At 38.6% G+C, this 14682-nt stretch overlaps 1 pseudogene; it reads left to right on the plus strand.

Moving 5' to 3' along the window:
- On the plus strand, positions 8963-11073 carry LOC8082917 (annotated as a pseudogene).

Below are 14682 nucleotides of genomic sequence, written 5' to 3' on the forward strand. Positions count from 1 at the left end.
ACCCAAAGACACTAGGCCTTCCGTAGGCCCAAAAGTGAAGGAATGGGTGTATATGTGCCGATTGAGAAGACAAAGTGATCCAAGATAAATTATTTAGAGCTGATGGAAAGATTTCTATTGTTTTCGGAATTAAATAAATTCATGGATAAAATATTTTCATAAATGTCCAAAATTATTATTAATTAACCCATGAAAAATTCTCCGGAAGCTCCAAAAATTCGGGAAAAATTATCAGAGACATTATGGAACAAGAGGCACCAAAATAAAGTATTTTGGAGCTTATAAAATATATCTTGGAGCATCTAAAAATTAGATTACGCTTGCAGAAAAGTGAGAAAGAATTCCCAAAAGACAGAAAAAATCTCGAGAACTTTTAATTAGTCGGTTGGTGAAGGATAAACTTAATGATTTAGAGTAGAAGAATAGGATATAGAATACTTTAAATGAAAAGATGAAAAGTTTACGATCAAGAAAGAGGAGACTTAATTATAGAAAAAGATAGAGACACACCGGATACAAAACAACGACTTACTAAACGCACTCTAAATTTTACCCACTCACAACACAAAGTCAAGCCATAAGCAAGCATCACACCACATCAACAAATCCCATCAAGTTAATTCAGATAAATTTGAAAATTCACATTTTCCTATAACTAAATTTGCACTAACTCAAACTAAACTTAGCAAATCTTATGCAAATATTAAATTTATTTTATTTGTTTAGTATTTTCTATGCACAACCCAAAATCAGAAATTTTGGGGTGTGACAATTCTACCCCACTTAACAGGAATCTCGTCCCGATAAGTGATCTGTGAGTTTTGAGACTGAAATAACATTGATGAACAAGTTTGAGAATCTAAGCAGTTGATTTAATTTATGAGTTTAGAAATTGTGATAAGACGTCCAAACAAGTTAGAGGATCGCTACTGGACTTTACTCTTTATGTAATGTCTTCTTCTATTATCCTGTAGGTGGGTTATTACTCGACTTTGTGTTTAGGGTCTTCTTTTCACAGCTAGCTAGTATTATTATGTTCAAATGTTATTAGCAAAATTAATAAATTATTGTATTGTATAACTACGCGCGTAATAAAAGCTATATATATATATATATATATATATATATATATATATATATATATATATATATATATATATATATATATATATATATATATATATATATATATATATATATATATAAATTAGAACGATTTAATATATTCCCTCTATTCTGAAAAGCTTTAATTTGTAGAGTTAAGTTAAACTTTTTAAAGTTTAATCGAATTTCTAGAAAAATATGCTAAGATTTATGATACTAAATTAATGCTATTAGATTTATAATAGAATATATTTTCATAAGATAGTTATTTTATGTCACAGATATTGATACTTCTTTCTATAAAATTGATCAAATTTAACAAAATTTAAGTGACATGGATTTAGAAATTGAAGCTTTTGACATAGAGTATGTTTAAATATCATAAACTGTCGGCAATCATAGGTTTGATGAAGAGAGACACAGACACAGTTTGGTTGAAAAACACGAGACGAATCTTTTAAGCCTAGTTACTCCATGATTAGCCTTAAGTGCTACAGTAACCCATATGTGCTAATGATAGATTAATTATGCTTAATAGATTTGTCTTGCAGTTTTCTGACGAGCTATGTAATTTGTTTTTTTTATTAGTTTCTAAAAACCCCTCCCGACATCCTTCCGACACATTCGATGTGACACCTAGAAAATTTTTATCAACGATCTAAACAGGGCCTTAGTTCCCAAATTATTTTACTGTAGTATTTTGGTTTTTATTTGGTAAATATTATTTAATCATGGATTAATTAGGCTCAAAAGATTAATCTCGTGATTTACAGGCAAACTGTGCAATTGGTTTTTATTTTCGTCTATATTTAATGCTCCATGCATGTACCGCAAGATTTGATGTAATGGAGAATCTTGAATTTTTTTGTTTGTTTTTAGGGTGAACTAAGGCCTTGTTTAGTTTTTCTAAAAATTTTCAAGATTCCCCATCACATCGAATATTTGTATACATGGAGTATTAAATATATACGAAAATAAAAACTAATTACATAGTTTATGTGTAATTTGTGAGACGAATCTTTTGAGCCTAATTACTCTGTAATTGGATAATAATTGTCATATACAAACGAAAGTGCTACAGTAAAAAATAAAAAAAATCCCGGTCTGAACAAGGCCTAAACAATGCCTATGGGCTTGTTTAGTTTCGTCCAAAATCTAATTTTTTTTCAAGATTTTTCGTTACATCGAATCTTTGGACACATGCATAAAGTATTAAATGTGGATGCAAATAAAAATTAATTATATAGTTTGGCTTTAATTTATAAGATAAATCTTTTAAGTCTAGTTAGTTTATGATTAGACAATAACTACTAAATACAAACAAAAATGCTACGATATTCAAAATCCAAAAACTTTTAAAAAACCTATTTTTAGATCTAATTTTTTGCCAAAATCCTTCCTGCGCATCCATGGGCAGAACACATCGACGACAGCGAGCGCGCTGCGGCGGCGGTTAGGAAGGCCTCGCGAACGGCGGATGCTGCGGGCATCACCGCTGGCTGCGGCAACGGCTAGGTGGCAGCACGCACAAGGGCCAAGGCACAACCCATTTGGTCGCGGCAACGGCGTTGCTGCTGCCCATCTCCGTTGGTCAGAGCTGCTGCTGCGGCAACATGTCCATCCGCTTTGGTCGGAGCAACGGGTTTGGCGCCACGCCAGCTTCTTCCATGATTGGGCATGGCATTGCTGGGGCGGATGATTCCTCCATTTGTGGATCTGGCCAGTTGATTCATCGCCACCCCTCCTTCTGATGATTCCTCCTCTGTATGGGCGTCAAGTGCTGTAGATGTTAGCCTTCACTAAGAGTTTCAGGTTCTGAGATATTAGGATTCTTTAAATTTTGCTGATGACTTGTTGTTAGTTTGTACAATAGATGAGTGTTGGTCATAGTATCTCATTGAATGATAGACTGACAGCAGTAGATATTAGAGTTCTTCAAAATATTTGTAGCATTATGACCATTGTGCTAATTCATATATCAGTAAATGGTGCACCACCAGGGAGAAATTTGCTATTATAACATTCCAGTCGTGTAGGTTTCGCTATAATAAGATTCGTAACATCGGTTTTACAAAAATAACTCCTGAAACATTGATAGTTTGCTATAATGACATTTGATTCTTGAATTCAATGTATTCTAATCAAATCTTAAACCAAATTCAAATACTTTCACGTATTGGCCATAATGCCCTTCAGGGTAATGGATTGATCTCCCGATGTTTCACGTAACAGCGACGCGCCGCCCTCCATCGTGCGACTCTCTCCCTCACGTGCCTCTCCAGCGCCGGCCACCGTTGGCCCTAGACCGATCTCTGCCCGCCGGCCACACCGTCCACGGCCCGCCGACCGCCGGCCTCTACCTGCCGCCAGCCGCGCGCGGCGCACGGCCGTCCCTCCTTCCCGCGTTTCGTCATGGATGGAGACCCTCCAGAAGCCCTAGATCGACCAGTCGTGGTGGCGCCCAGTCTGGTTGCTGGGCTGGCCGCCGGTGTGGACGGGACCACTGCTGGCTTGGCTGCCGGCCTGGCCGCGGCCCGTGCTGGCCTAGCGATGGCCCCTGGTGCCCTGGAGAATGGCCAGCAATTGCCGGTAGCGGACTCCACAGCTCTCGCGAGATCATTGTTGCCCACTGTTCATCATCCAGCAATAGAGTACAACATCCCCGCGATTGAAGTTGAAAGGTATTCCATGCACTATAATTTTTTTCTTGTCGTAGTAATTTAGCTGGAGAAAATGTTATAGGTCCGCTGTAATACTTTTTTCCCATGCACTATAATTTTTTTTGGTCGTAGTAATTTAGCAGCAGAAAGTGTTATAGGTCCGTCGTAATAATTTTTTTTCATGCACTATATTTTTTTTCTTGTCGTAGTAATTTAGCAGCAGAAAGTGTTATAGGTCCGCCGTAATAATTTTTTTCCATGCACTGTAATTTTTTTCTTGTTGTAATAATTTAGCAACAGAAAGTGTTATAGGTCCGCCGTAATAATTTTTTCCATGCACTATAATTTTTTTTCTCGTAGTAATTTACCAGCAGAAAGTGTTATAGGTCCGCTGTAATAATTTTTTTCCATGCACTATAATTTTTTTATAGGTCCCAAATAAATGATGTAAAAAGTGTTGATTGGAGTACCTTACAAATAGTAGAGACTTATGATGATGAAGGTTGAACTGAACTCATGAGTGAGAGTTAGATATGTGAGCAAGAAGAGGAAGAGTGTGACAATGGAAGTGACAAAGATATTGCTCCAACTAATGCAAAGGGAAAAAAAAAGATCGGAGGACCTATGACTTGCAAAAGATGTGGAGAGAAAGAACATAGGCAAGCAAGTTCCAAGTGCCCACTCAATGGGACTGCAAAAAGAGGTAGAAATTTATTTTCTTTATAATTTAACTTCCATGAAAATGTCAAAATTAATTTATTTGAACACTATAGACCACGCAGGCAACTGAAAGGTCGAAATGGCTAGAGGGGGGATGAATAGCCTATTAAATTTTCTACAAACTCAAGTAGATAAGTTGATTAGTAAAACAAATAGCGAAGCTAGACTAGCACTAGCTTAACTAAGATATGCAAGCCACCTAAAATCTAGTACAAGGCTAAACACTAAACCACAACAACAAGAGAAGGCTAGCTACACTCCTAAACAAGAAGACTATGCTAAACAACTAGCAAGGTAAGCAAGAAGGTAAAGAAGTGGGGAGTGATTGTTATACCGACGTTGTAGTGTAGAGATATATCCAACCAATCACTCACAATCACAATCACAATAGATAATTCTCGGCAAGAGATGACACAAGATTTTTTACCGAGGTTCACTTGCTTCCCCGCAAGCTAGTCCCCGTTGTGGCGATACACCCACTTGATGGATCACAAGCTAATTGACAATCCAAAGCCAAACCCTCAGTGGGTGCCGCAAATCCACTCACAAGATGGGAATCCTTCAAGCCACGAGCAATCCACTAGAGTAGCCAATTGCGATCTCCCGCGCGGGGAAGGCTCAAGAACCCCTCACAAATCACTTGGTGAGGCTCGAAACAATCTCCAATCATGAACTCAATACCACCACTGCTCCAAGCCGTCTAGGGCGTCGGGAAACACCCAAGAGTAACAAGAAATCCACAGCAAACTCAAGGATCAAGTGCTACTAGATGCAACTCTCAATGCAACGCACTTGAATCTCACTCAATCATTAGGATTAGCAATCAAGCAAGGAGATGAGTTGAGGGAGTGTTCTCTAGCTCAATGTATGTCTCAAGTAATCAAATGTGCAAGAGAGAGCTCCCCAAAACTGGCCACCTTCTATTTGCCCCCTCAACAAATAGAGCTGTTGGCTCTTTCACTGGGCTAAACTCGGAGGCACCAGACGCGCAGTAGGGTACCACCGGACGCTCGACCCCCTGCGTCCGGTGCTCTAAAGTTAGCCATGTGTCAACCTTTGAATCTCATGCGTCGATCTCTAGCGGTCATCTGCAAACCACCGGACGCAAACAAATGATCACCGGATGCGTCTGGTGACCAGCGGACTCTTACGCAGAGAGTTTATCAAACTCACACCTCACCGAACGCGGAGCACCGGACGCGTCCGGTACTCACCGTACCCGCACACAGAGAGGTCTGCAAAACGTCCACACAACGGACTCACACCACCGGACGCACTCTGAGCGTCCGGTGCTCTCAGTCAGAAACCCTTTACTGAAGTCAGGCCACACCGGACGCATGAACAGGGAACACCCTGCGTTTGGTGCAGTGCGTCCGGTGCTCAACCCTAACAGAGCCAAGCACTGACAGCACACCGGACGCTAAAGCCAGCGTTCGGTGCCTCCGTGCACTGCGTCCGGTGAAACACTCCCGCGACTTTCTAAAGAATTCCATCGACGCAATAGAAAATATGCTTTTCATTTTCTCAAAAGCGTCGAATCCCGTCTCACAAGCTCGACGGGAGAGAGAGAGGAACCTAAACTCCTCTCAACCCTAGAAACTCTACCTCCTTTGCAAATGTGCTAACACCACCAAGTGTCCACCACCAAAGTGCGTGTGTGTTAGCATTTCACAAACAATTTCATCAAAGGAGTTAGGTTAGCACTTTACTAGATCCTAATGCATATACTCAAGATATGGACCTAGTAGCACTTGATTCGAGAGATGACCGTGATTTCCTCTCTTGATAATCGACTATCTATCCTAAATCCGGTCAATCACTTCTCTACTCAACTTAGACCGGCAAAAACAAAACCCTATGTTTATACATTTACCTTGATCACTTTACTCCTTTGTCTATCATCATGATCTCCACTTCATACTTCATCTCTTTGTGATCATGTGGCCACCTTTCTATGCCACCTTGCTCCTTCATCACATGTGTTGCTATGCGTAATTCAAATCACTTAGACACAAGGCGTTAGAAACTTGATGTCATTAATTATCGAAACCAAACTTGAGCTTTGAGCAACCTAGGAAGAATGCTACAAGAGAGCTACCACCAGAATCTAGCACGCCATTGAGGCCTACTAGAGAACAAATCCTACGTGATAGTCCAGGGAGAGTGACAAGAAGGTAATTTTTTATTACAAATAAACCATACAGTAGTAGTGTTTTCATATATCTAATTATGATTCCAATTTATGTGCAGCAACTTGCAATGTTATTGGGAGAGGGCACATCTTCACAACACGACGCTAGTACTCCCATGACTATGACTGCGGCACCAAAGAAGATGACTCCCAAGAGGAAGCTACGCATCGAATGAATTTTTTTAGGCCTTGTTTACTTTCACCCAAAAACTCAAAATTTTTCAAGATTCTCCGTCACATCGAATCTTTAGACGCATGCATAGAAAATTTTAAATATAGACAAAAAAAACTAATTGCACAGTTTGATCGAAATTTACGAGACGAATCTTTTGAGCCTAGTTAGTGCATGGTTACACAATAATTACCACAAACAAACGAAAGTGCTACAGTGTGGCGAAATTTTTCCCACAAGGAACTAAACACGGCCTTAGTGTTTGATGAGATGTAAACTCGTGTTTTACTCATGCACCTTGGAGTATTGTCTTATAACATGTGGTTGTGATTGCTACAAACAGTGGATTTATTAGATGATCTTGTTTGTGTTATAATAATAGTTGAATCTATGGCTTGGATCTATATTTTTGCTTATTTGTGTTATATTTGTGGTTGTGACAAGCAGCAACAGCCGGCCAGGCATGCAGCAGCAGCCGGCCAGGCATGCAGCAGCAGTCGGCCAGGCGCTAAGAGTAACAAGTTATTCGTCAATGAAATATATTTGAGTCAGTCCTGGTGCTGCGTTGCCAGATTCGTAAATCGCTGAATTTCAGTCGGCCAGCAGCAGATGCACAGGTGGCGGCTTTCTCCAGTGCGTCCGATGAACTTGGGCTGGTGGAGGGCATTTCCTCAGCTGAACTTGCATAGCAGCAGCAGGCCAGGCGCAGCAGCCGGCCAGGCGAGGCTGTTTATTAGCCCCTAGGGACAATATGGCTATTAATTGAAAATATTTCAAATTTAGAAGACATTTGAGTACAAAACGTCTAATTTAAGTTCCAAATGTTATAATAGCAAAGTGGTAATGATTCAGGAGTCATTTTAGTAAAGCAAATGTTTAGTCCTATTATAGCGAAACCCACGCGATTGAAGTCCTATAATCACAAATTTCTCGTGTGAAAGAGAGTTTTTTACAAGAGTAAAGTCCACCATCGATCCTTAAACTTGTACTGTCGTGTTATCCCGGTCCCTAAACTCACAAATCGATCGTTTAGGTCCTCGAACTTGTTTGTCTGTGTCATCTCGGTCCCTAAACTTGTTCAGTTATATCATTTCGGTCCCTAAACTTAGAAATCAAATTTGTTTAGCTGTGTCATTCTGGTCCCTAAACTTGGTTTTAAATCTCATATGGATCAAAACAAAGCGATCTAAAAACTCTATATCAAAAAATAATTCATAACTTTTTCATATAAAGTTGAATAAAGACAAACTTTATACCAAAGTTATAGTCCTCAGCACAAGCTATAACTTTGTAGTTGAAAAGTTTTTATTTGAAGTCATTTAGTGTTATAAAATTTATTTTTAAATTTTAAATTTCAAAATCTATAAACTTATAAAAATATTTTGGGACCCTAAACGATTTTAGTTTAAAAACTTTCCAACTGCAAAGTTGTAGATCGTGTTGGTATCTACAATTTTGACATAAAGTTTATCTTTATTTGTGTTCATATGAAAAAGTTATGAGTTATTTTCAATATAGAGTTTTTAGATTTGTCCGGTTTTGACCTAGATGAGACTTAAAAATAAGTTTAGGGACCGGTATGACACAACTGAGCAAGTTTGAGGACCTATATGGGAGATTTTTAAATTTTAGGGACCAGGATGACACAACCGAACAAGTTTAGGTATCTAAACGGTCGTTTTGCGAGTTTAAGGACCGGGATGACACATCCGAACAAGTTTTGGGACCGCTGATGGACTTTACTCTTTTTACAATTATAATATTTTTTGTAATCTTTGGTTGCTTGTACATGGGAAGTCGTGTTGTATCAAATAGAATAAAATGGTACACTAAATGATATTCATAATTGATTATGACTACATGTAAACATTATATCACTTACAGGCAGTCAAACAGATGACTTCTATCCGTGAGTTGTATAAATTGTCCATTTAGTCGTCTTTGTCGTGGATTTCAAGAACTTACAGATGGTATGGCCATGTGTGTCTCCGAGCTGTAGATGCCCATGCTGCGGCCATGTGAATTGTCATTATTGAACACACCCATGTGACATCTTATCGAGTTCTGAGTTCCCACGGGATACCATGCCGAATATGGCCATGCAAATTCTCATTATCGAAGATTCTCAGTGATTTGAGATCTTAATGATATCTGCATGGAGATAGTAAGTATCGTCGTGTCTAGAAATAGCTTGCTTTGCATCTCATCTTTACAAAACCAGCTCATCCAACTTCCTCTCTCAAGCTCCTCAGATCGCCTCACAGCCATAATTCTTCTACGCCACCCATGATGCCTACCCCTACCACTACCAGTGATGAACTTCTCCAAGCTCATGCCGAGCTTTAATTTGGTGCCACAGCTTCGCCTACCTCAAATCCATGGCGCTGCAAAGCGCCATCAAGCTCGGAATCCCCACCGCCATCCATCGCTGCGGCGGTGCTGCCTCCCTATCTGACCTCCACGCCTCTCTCCCTGTCCCTCCAAGCAAATGGCCATGCGTGTCTCGCCTCATGAAGCTGTTAGCCGTCTCAGGAATATTCAAAGAGGGCGAGCCAGGCGTGTACTGTCTCACCCCGGTCTCACGCCTCCTCGTGGAGGAGGACATCGACGGCGGTGGCACGGCATGCCAGTCGCAGTTCACGGTCACCGTCACTTCACCGTTCAATTTTGCGGCGTCTCAATGCCTCCCCGAGTGGCTGCAGAGTGAGGACGACGACGACCATGCTGCGGCGGAGACGCCGTTCGTGATGGCGCATGGGGCGACATTCTATGGAGTTATGGGCGGCCGTGATTTGGAGTTCGGCGCGTCGTTCAATGAGGCGATGGCCGCCGACAGCCGCTTCGTGGCGGAAGATCCTCGCACGCCGGTGCGGCGGGACGTTTGCCGGGGTAACGTCTCTCGTCGATGTCGGAGGCGGCGATGGGACTATGGCTAAGGCCATTGCAAAGGCCTTCCCGCATGTGAGGTGTTCGGTGCTGGAGCTTCCCCAGGTGGTAGACAAGGTGCCTGTTCATGGTACGGTGGAGTTTGTTGCAGGGGACATGATGAAGTTCGTCCCTTCGGCTGATGTTGTGTTACTCAAGGTATTCAGTAATTATTACTTCCCTCCGTCCTAAAATAAAATGCAGTTCTTTCTTCCTGAGAACCAAACACTTTTAACTTTGATCAAATAATATATACAAAACATCCTATCAATCTCTATTTAAATTCAATAAACAAATATATGTTGATAAAAATGGAAATGAGGCCATAGTGGCCATCATCCTATCAATGTCGGATCTAGTACTCATAGTGGTACCTATCAATGTTGGGTCTGGGAATAGACAGTGACGCCGTGTTTAGGCCCGACAATGGTCCATTGACTTGGAAAATAGTGACCCCCTTAAGTTAGTATCATCAATACTAACTTTGTGCATTTTTTCTACTTATACGTATCTATTATGCTTATTGTGAGAGATGAAGAATAAAATATCCTAACCACTGTGGACGTGCTCGGCAACGGTTAGCACGTACACAACAAGTGCTTGGGGAATAGTTGTTACAAAACTGTTGTCAACTTTGATCAGTTTTATTTACCTCATTTCATTTCATTTTTGAAGATATGCACGTGGTTATTTATTACAGTTGTGCTATTTATATATAGGTTTATGACTTTATATATTAATGCTATCTTTATCACAATTCTTAACTGGTGAACTCATGAGTTTGGTAAACTATCTTATTACAGTTTGTGTTGCATAACTGGAGCGACGAGGATTGTGTTAAAATCTTAAAACAATCAATGTCAGCTATTTCTACTCGAGAACCAAAAGGAAAGGTGGTAATCATAGATACGGTGGTCACCTCGGCGTCCAAACAGTCACTTGAAGCCCAACTTTTGATGGATCTATGCATGATGATGCTAACAACGGGTGAAGAGCGAGATGAGAAAAAGTGGAATAAGTTATTCTTGGATGCAGGGTTTAGTGGATATAAGATTAGCCACATATTTGGGTCTCGATCACTCATCGAGGTCTATCCATAGATGTTAGTTGTGCCAAATGCCCAAAAATGTCTATGGGGCTAAGGTCTATGTGCAAGAATGAGGACAATGGCTTTCTCTATTGTATCATTATCATGCCCAGGCAGTTCGAGTGTCTTTCTTTAGCCTGTACCTTCTTTATTGTGGCTTTTTGTATTATTTCTGTTTGATCTAATAATAGAATTGTCAAATGATTTTGTTCCATTTAAAATACTCACTACAACATTTAGTCCTTCCACACTAGAACACTAGAGTACATGGTACTCTGTCCTCCAATCTAACGTTGTTGTGTACTCCCTCTATTCAAAATTGTAAGTCATTTCAAGAATCTTAGAGAGTTAAACTATCCTAAGTTTGATCAAATTTATATAATAAAATAATTATTATTATAATACCAACTAAGTATCATTAGATTCTTCTTTAATTATATTTTTATAGTATACTCACTTTATATTATGAATTTTAGTATTTTTCTCTATAATTTTGGTCAAATATGAAAATACTTTCTCTCCAAGATTCAATTTGGAATGGAGGAAGTACATGCTATTGCCGAACACTTTTATTATTACTCTCCTCCATCCTAAAATAAAGTGTAGTTCTTTCTCCCCGAGAAGCCAAACACTTTTAACTTTGATCAAATAATATATATAAAAACTATTAATATTTATTTTAGATAAAAACTATTGATGAACTCTGTGTTGCATAACTTGAGTGACGATTGTGTTAAAATCTTAAAACAATCAATGTTAGCTATTTCTACTCGAGAACCAAAAGGAAAGGTGGTACAGTGGCGAGATCGACATCCAAAACAGTCACTGGAAGCCCAACTTTTGATGGATCTATGCATGATGATGCTAACAATGGGTGAAGAGCGAGATGAGGAAAAGTGGAATAAGTTATTCTTGGATGCAGGGTTTAGTGGATATAAGATTAGCCATATATTTGAGTCTCGATCACTCATTGAGGTCTGTCCATAGACGTTAGTTGTGTATGCCAAATGCCCAAAAATGCCTATGGGCCTAAGGTCTATGTGCAAGAACGAGAACAACAACTTTCTCTATTATTGTACCCTTATTACAGTCCTACAAAGAAGCAGTTTGGGTGTCTTTGTTTAGCCCGTATCTCCTCTGTTGTAGCTTTTTGTATTGTTTCTGTTTGATCTAATAATGAAATTGTCAAACGATTTTGTTCTATTAAAAATACTTACTACAACATTTGCTCCTTCCACACTAGAACACTAGAGTACATGGTACTCTGTCCTCCGATTCAATGTTATGTACGTGCTAACAGTTGCCGAATAGTACGTCAATAGTGGTTAGTATATTTTCTTCTTCGCACTCACGGTAAGCCGATGTAATACCCTTTCCATTCTAAATTATAAATTGTTGTTTTAACTTTTTTGATATATTTATTTTGCTATGCACCTATATATAATAATATATCTAGATATATGTCAAAATGGATGAACCGAAAAAAAATAAAATAACTTAGACTATCTCCAACAATCGACACCTAAAATACAAGACTCATTTATCCTTTGGGTAGCGCTACAGGTAAAAGGTTCCATACCTATTTTTAGTCTTCTCCAACAAAAAGACCTAAAAGACAACAGTCTCTGCAAATGGGTCTCGAGGAGAGAGGATACCCAAATTTGGGTTATGCCTCTCCTAATACCCAAAATGGGTCTTCTGTATGGGTACTCTATTGGAGGCTATATGTATTGTGTTGTAGACTCATTTTAGGTTTGGGTCTCCTGTTGGAGATAGCCTTATAATTTGAAACGGAGTAAGACATAAGCCACTGTCCCACTTCCACAGGGTACGCACTCACACCAAGATCCACTCTGACCTGCTATGCATGCTGACGTCTATCTGACACAAAATAAAAAAGCAAAATATTTTCTTTCAATTGCTATAACTTTTGAATGTTATGTCCATTTTCAATTCCGTCTACACCGGTATATTCTATACGACGAGGCGAATAAAACTAGACTCCACTTGCATATGTTCAATGAACTTTATTTTAATAGTAATGTATATATAAGTTACTACCATGTAATACTAAAGTTCCTACTTTTAAAATATATAAAGTTATTACATAGTATGTCCATCGGTTGTTATCACGTGAAGATAATAGAATTGTTATACAATATTTACATAAAGATACTAGCCCTATATTATATTATTTTAGGAACAAATTCCATTGATCGAGTTGCTAGTGACACTTCGTTGTAACTAAGTAGTTACACGCTTAATACATAAGTAGCTATATGTTTGCAAGTACATATAACTTGTTGGAAGGTTACATTGATCAAGTTGCTAGTGACACTTCGTTGCAACTAAGTTGCTACGCGCTAAATATATAAGTTGCTACATGTTTGCAATTATATATAACTTGTTGGCAGGTTAATATATAAGTTGATACATACTTAATCCATAAGTTGCTATACGCTTAATACATAAATAGCTATTCATATATAACATAAGTTGTCAGTGCAATTTATGTGTAAATATGTGCTAGGAGATTTATCAAAGTTTACTACCATGTAATACTAAAGTTGCTACTCCAAAAATATAACTAAATTTATAACATACAATATAATGTCCATCGATTGTTATTATGTGAAGATAATAGAATTGTTTATACAATATTTACATAAAGTTACTAGTCCTATATTATTTTAAACAAATTACATGGTTCCAGTTGCTAGTGACACTTTGTTGCAACTAGTAGTTTGTATGCACTTAATACATAAGTTGCTACTTGTTTACAAGTATATATATTTTCTTGGAAGGTTAATATATAATTTACTACACACTTAATACATAAGTTGTTACACGCTTAATACATAAGTTACCACATGTTTCATACATAAATAGCTATTTATATATAACATAAGTTGCTAGTACATTCAAACTATTTTGGAACACAAATAGTCTTATTTCATAGATCCCATCACAAGTGGCTCAATAGTACAAATAAGTAAAAGAAGCTGAAACTGAATTTACCGATGCCTATAAAGAAATTAACAACTAGAAAAAAATAATTAAGAAAAAATGAAATAAGTTATTGTACAACTAATATGTAGGATTTAGGAATGCATTCAAACCTAAAAGGGTTTCCAAAGCACCAAAAGGTTAGTACCAAGTGCTCTCTCAAAATCTTTTCCAAAGATAGTGAACGCAAAGAGACGATCACACAGAAGAGGATCATTTAAACTTCACCATTGGTAGCGTTTATCAAAACTTTTCACGATGGTTTTAACTTGTCCGCCACTAACCACTAATCGTATCTCAACATTAGAGCTCACAAGTGGCACTAGATAATGCAAACCATGTTTGCCTCTCTTAATAGTACGACTATCAATCCTAAATCTAGCTATCTTAATCTTCTCTACACACCTCATAGCTGGTAAAATGAAACAACCTATGTTCCGTACCTTTGCCTTGTGCAAATCCAAATGCCACACATGTGATGCCCACAAAGAAACATGTTGTCCAACATATTCACCAGGCCACTTGAGATAAACAAAGAATCTTTTGCTTGATCTCCATAGATGATGTGGATCACCCAAACCACCACATAGACTTCAAGTCTATCGACCTTTGTCTCACTTGCTCTTCACCATTGCTTCGGTCCTTCGGCACCAAGCCCACTAGCTTGCCCTTCACCATCATGTTGCATATGGTCCATCATAGCCAAGTCTTGCTTCGGTCCTTCACTTGGTTGCTATGTTTGATTTGAGCATTCCAACATGCTAACAGTCAAAATCCATATCAATATCCAACTTTTCTTATGAACTAAACCAACTTT

This window comes from Sorghum bicolor, chromosome 4, assembly GCF_000003195.3.
Source record: "Sorghum bicolor cultivar BTx623 chromosome 4, Sorghum_bicolor_NCBIv3, whole genome shotgun sequence".
In the NCBI taxonomy this organism is placed as follows: domain Eukaryota; kingdom Viridiplantae; phylum Streptophyta; class Magnoliopsida; order Poales; family Poaceae; genus Sorghum; species Sorghum bicolor.